At 41.2% G+C, this 6,251-nt stretch overlaps 1 pseudogene; it reads right to left on the bottom strand.

Moving 5' to 3' along the window:
• Positions 1-2: 2 nt before the first annotated feature.
• Positions 3-773, bottom strand: LOC126491519 (protein arginine N-methyltransferase 1-like; annotated as a pseudogene).
• Between the last annotated feature and the right edge of the window lie 5,478 nt (positions 774-6,251).

Below are 6,251 nucleotides of genomic sequence, written 5' to 3' on the forward strand. Positions count from 1 at the left end.
CCTCAGTGCATCTGGTAGGCGACAGAGCAAGAGAGAGGCTCACATAGCTGGCACTTGAAGTCCAGGTCAATGGTAAAGTCCAAGTCAGGATTGTTTTTGGCATTGGGTCTCATGCCACTGGTGCCAAAGATCTCCTCAACAGTCTTCACTGTTAGGTAATCCTCCGTGTAGAACACAGTCTGCTTCCAGTGTGTATATGGGGACTCAGGACTGGTTGAAAAGCCAGTCCTCTTGTGGCATTGGGTGAACTCGGTTTTGAAGTAGGCCACCAATGCATGCATGTGGTCATTCCTCTTCACTTGTAGGCAGGAGGAGGAGGTGAAGGTCAGGTCCCCTACCTTGACTGTATAAATGTCCACCTCATTTATGAGGCAGGCATTAGTGACCAGCTGCTTTGGTTACACCATGTTCACCAAGGGCTCCTTGATGGCCACGTCTTTGATGCAGGACATATAGAAACCATATACATTCTCCTACCAATGGATCTTGTAGTCTTTACCCTATTGGTCCTCAATGGCTGTCACATAAAAGGTGACCTGGACTGGGAAGATGAGGCCATCAGGTGCCAGCCACTTGTCATAGGCATGCAGCACGGTGTTGAGCATGGACTTGTAGAAGAGACTTGTAGGGTTCCGCCGGCTGCTGGTGTCAGGAGGGAAGCTCTCTCATGTGCAGTGTAATTAGTCTACGAAGCATGCTCTGCAGGCTCACTGAACCTGAAGGAAGGCCTTCCTCCGAAAGCGATCCTCTGCCCTCTTGTGGCCACATTCCATATTACACGCACTCTCAATAGGGGCTGGCCAAGAAGGCTGCTCTGAGACAGGATCAGTGACAAAGCAAACAACAGGGTGCTGTTGTTTGTGGAGAAAGGCTGGGGTGTGTGTAGCTGCAGTTCTGCTTGGGTCTGTGAATAATAGCAGGGGATTCTAGTAAGAAACCAAAATGATGCATGGGTCAGGGAAGGGTGCCAAAGGAAAAACATGGTGAGCGAAGAGATTTCCAGAGCATATACGTTCTGAGATTTAGAATTTAGAATTAGGAAGCTGAAGAGGTGAATTGGTGATTTAAAATCACTTGTTTATTGTGTGGAGGACTTGGGTTCAGTTCTCAGGAACCACATGTTGGCTCACAGCCATCTGCAATGCCAGTTCCAGGGAACCCAACATAAAAATAAACAGTTTTAAATTATATATTAGAATTACACACACACAAAACACAACAAGCAAGCAAATAAACAAACAGCAGCAACCACAACAAAAACAAACCATGTTACATGTAACACTGTCAACATGAAACCACTTCTCCACATGGAGGTAGAATGGCTTAATAAATACTTTGTTCCAGAGCCACTGGGGACACTGCCTTGGAAAGACAGAGTTCTGTGTGCAGTTGGTAGTGCATTTTGCAAACAAGATCACATAGCATTTGCATACTCTTGCACCCAAGCATGCACACACACACACACACACACACACACACACACACACTCATATACTTCTCCTACTAATATTAAAAATAAAAATATATCCAGTCTTTTTGATCAATATTTGTTAAGATAGTCTTTTGCTTTATTTTTCCTACAATTCATATATAATAATTAATGATCTATCAGTTTGAAATGCTTCCTTGAGGTTAATAGTGACTTCCTTCCCTCCCTCCCTCCCTCCCTCCCTTCCTTCCTTCCTTCCTTCCTTCCTTCCTTCCTTCCTTCCNTCTTTCTTTCTTTCTCCTTTTTTTGCTGCTCACTAGGGTTCAGGTCACTGTACAACACGAACTTCATCATTTCTTTCATATTTTCTCTAGCACATACATATATAGAGCTGATTAGGTATATTTACTTTCAAATGATATGCAGTCCTAATAGTACCACTAAATGAAACTTTTGCTTTTTAGTTTTTTAAATAAGAAAGACAGGACTGATTAAGGAATAAAATAAAACACCCTCAAGGGGTGAACAATGACCAAAGAGACAATTGTACCAACCTACGTTCTCTCCCTCTATTGAAAATAGATTCTTTTCCCACATAACATGTTTTGATTATGGTTTCTCCTCTGTCTGATCCTCCCACTTACTTCTTCCTATATGATCAACTCCCTTTCTGTCTGTCATTAGAAAACAAAAGGTTTAATATTAAAATATAGCAGAATAAAATATAGTAAGATAAAAGAAAAACTATCACATCGAAGTTGGACAGGATAAATTAATGGAAGGAAATAAGACCAAGAGAAGGCACAAGAATTATAAACCCACTCATTTTCATCCTCAGGAATCCCATAAAAACACCAAACTGAACTGGATATGGAGTTGCACACCTTTAATCCCAGCACTCAGGGGCCCAAAGGTAGGCAGATCTCAATGAGTTCAAGGCCAGTCTGGTCTATAGAGCAAGTTCTTGACAGTCAGGACTGTTACAGATAAACACTGACTGGACCAAAGAAAGGAAAACCACTAAACTGGAGGCTATAATATATTTACATATGTATGCACAGGACCAGGTGCAGACCCTTGCAGGCCCTGAGCATGCTGCTTCAGTTTCTGAGAGTTAATATGAGATTTGCTCATGTTTGTAACATGAAGGGGCCAGACCTGCTTGTTTGTTTGGGTTTCTGTCCTGCCTAGTACCCCAGCTGTTTAGTCCCAGAGAAAAATCGCACAAAAATCTCTATAAGTTATAAAGCTGATTGGCCCATTTTCTGTAGCCTCTTATTAGTTAACTCTCATATTTTGATTAACCCATTTTTCTGATCTATATTAGCCATGTGGCTCAGTATCTTTTTTCTGTGGGGCAGATCACATCCTGCTGCTTTGGTGGTCTGGGCAGGAGTGGGAGGAATCAGCTTCCTCCTTCCCAGAATTCTCCTGTTCTCATTACATCATTTCTACTTCCTGTCTGGTTTTCCCGCCCATATTTCTTGCCTGGCCAATCAGCATTTATTTATAACATGATTGACAGAATACAGACAATTCTCCAGCACCACATATTGATTGAGAGGGACCTATTTTCTTGGTGTCTTCCATCCATCTGCATCTTACAGTCATTCTTTCTCCTCTTTTACTGGGATCCCTGAACTCTGATGGGAGGGATTTGATGGAGACATCCCATTTAGGATTGAGTGTTTCAAGGTCTCTCACTCTCTATGTAATGTCTGACTGTGGGTCTCTGTTGTGAGAGGAAACCAAAGGTACTGATCTATGGATATCATAAGGAGTTGTTTTATCATTTTTTTCTTAGGCCAGTAGTATTTAGTTTTACCCTAGATTCCTGGGCTAGTTTTTGATTCTTGGTTACACAGTGTCAGGTATGGGTTCGATCTCAAGGAATAGGTCTTAAGTCAAATCAGTTATTGGTTGTTATTCCCTCAAGCTTTGTGCCACCATTTTCCTAGCATATCTTGCAGACAATACACCATTGTAGACAAAATGGTTTGTGGTTGTCTTGGTGTTCATGTTACTCTATAGTGGAGTGGAGAGTATCTTCCTACACCAAAAATGCTAGCTTGTAGGGATGAAGTCTCTAGGTAAGCACAAGTTTCCCTTTTCTATATTCAGTCACTGAGTTGTTTACATATTGTCTTCAGCAATGGGACCTTGATATCAGTTTGTGGATAGTAACCTATTGTCTTAATGATGTAATAGGTTGTTTGGGGATTTCCATGGGATCTCTTTGGCCAACAATTCAATTATACATAACCCAATCCTAGTATAGAAAACTTTGTTTGATTACAAAAAATGAACAGTTGAGACCCTGTTTTAATCACTGGGAGATTTTATTTAAAACGTCTTAAATATATATTTTTTTAAAAAAGAAAGATTTTACTGTATTAACTTTCCATACTACTACTCAAATGTCCCTTAATTTTAGTTGTCTCTCCCCATATTTTTTTCCCCAACCTGTTCTGTCTCTACTTGATCCTGCCATTATAGCCCTCCCACCCATCCAAATCTATCCATTCTATTTCTCTTTCCTATCCATTCCTTCTAGTCCCTTACTCTGTACCTAACCTCTTTCAGTCTACAGATTATAGACTGGCCATTATTTACTGAATGGCTAATACCCCCTTATTAGTGAACACATTTATTTATCTTTCTTTTCTGATGTGGGAAGTTCTTCTGTATATATGTTGTTTTATTGGTTAATGAATAAAGAAACTGCTTTGAGCCTATAGTCAGTCAGAACAGAGCTAGGCTGGAAAACTAAACTGAATGCTGGGAGAAAGAAGGCAGAGTCAGAGAAATGCCATGTAGATGCTAGAAGAGAAAGACATGAGCTATCAGCTGGAACCTTGCTGGTAGAACACTGATGGAGGAGGGTCATCTGTCTATGTGTTACTTTCATTGGTTAATAAAGTAACTGTCTTGACCGTTTGTTAGGACAGAAAATTAGGTAGGCAGAGTAAACAGAACTGAATGCTTCGAGGAAGAAGGCAGTGAGGCAGATGCTATAGCTCTCCTCTCCAAGATGGACGCAGATTAAGATCTTTTCCGGTAAGCCACCACCTTGTGGTGCTACACAGATTATTAGAAATGGGTTAATCAAGATGTGAGAGTTAGCCAGTAAGAGGCTAAAGCTAATGGGCCAAGCATTTTTTAAAAGAATACAATTTGTGTGTTGTTATTTCGGGTATAAAGCTAGTCATGCAGGAGCTGGGTGAGAATGCAGCCCGCCGCTCCTCACAACAGAGGAGCGTGGTAAAATATAAGATAATGGAAATGGGTTAATTCTATATGTTAGAGATAGCTAGCAATGCGCTTCAGCTATTGGCCAAACAGTATTGCAAATAATATAGCTTCTTTGTGATTATTTTGGATGTCTGGGTGGCCGGGAAATGAACCAGCAGCCTCCACCACCTCCTTTCCTGTTGTCTCTTTCAGTATTCTCTCCCTGTATACCACTCTCAAACCTGATCCCTCATGTTCCTATTCTCATCTGTCCCCAGTCTGCCCAAGAAATCTCTTCTACTTCCCCTTCCCCAGGAGACCCAAGTGTCCTCTCCCCTCACTTGAACTCTACTTGTTACCTAGCCTCTCTGGGTCTGTGGATTGTAGCATGGTTGTCATTTACTTTACAGCTAATGTCCATTTATGAATGAATGCATACTATGTTTATATTTCTGGGTCTGGGTTACCTCATTCAGGATTCTTCTTTCTAGTTTGCCTTCAAATTTCCTGATGTCACTGTTCAGTTGAAGTTTTATTTATTGATTCTCTTTCTATGTTCAAGTCTTGAACAGTTTCATTAATTTCTTTCCACAGTTTGTGTTTTAATAGGTTTCCTTAAGTGGTTTATTCATTTCCCCTTTGATGATCTCTATTATACTGATAATAATGTTTGAAAGTCTTTTTGTGTGCTTTAGCTATGTTGAAATATTCTGTGAAACCCTTCTGTGGTAGGGTTGCTGGACTCTAGTGGAGACATATTGTCCTGGCTGTTATTGATTTTGTTTCTCTGCTGGTGTCTAGACAATGTCAGCATTGAGAAAATTGTATTTCTAAGTGCTAATATATCTGTTATTGTCTTTGTTGGGTGGATATTTTGTTTTTAGGTTTCTCTTTCCTCTCTGGCTTTTAGCTGGCTGTGCATTGCTACTTAGGAAATTCTTCTGGGGTCCTAAATGGTGTGGTCACTGGAGGTTCCAGATAGAATGTGTTTCTGGGTATTGACTTCTGACACTTAGAAATGAGAAAGGACTTGAGAGGGGGCACGTCTGGGATTCACAGGAGGAATGAGAGAAGGGTGTTCCACTGCAATCTGCTTAGTTCATCCTTTGGGAATGGGGGCAGAGAGTGAGGAGAGGCCACAATGAAACATCTGCTACAGAGCTCGGGATGAGCCTGGGGGTTTGGAGGGACAGGTGAAGATCTGCCATTAGCCACCTTGCTTTCTTGGTTAGAGTGGCCAGGCAGTGCCTGCTGGAATTGGGGTCTGGGACAATGCAACAGGCTAGGTGGGAGTAGCAGGTTTTGAGTAGAAGATCTATGTGATTCACTTGAGATGAGCATGTGAGTTTGGGTGGAGGATGCAGCAGGTGTTCTGGTATTAGCTGAAACTTCAATATAACATTGTACGATATAATTTACCTCATGCCAACTTCTAATCCATGCTAGAGATGAGACTTAAAGTATCATCTTCCTCAATTCTGACTACAGATCTGTACTGTATATAAAGTTAGTCAGGCATGATAGCCACACTCTTCAAGTAGAGAAAAGAAGGGTGGTGTTTCTGTTTCAACCTCTTCTGACAAAATTTCTT

This window comes from Alexandromys fortis, unplaced genomic scaffold (assembly GCF_014885135.2).
Source record: "Alexandromys fortis isolate MF-2015 unplaced genomic scaffold, M_Fortis_MF-2015_v1.1 scaffold_244, whole genome shotgun sequence".
Taxonomy (NCBI): domain Eukaryota; kingdom Metazoa; phylum Chordata; class Mammalia; order Rodentia; family Cricetidae; genus Alexandromys; species Alexandromys fortis.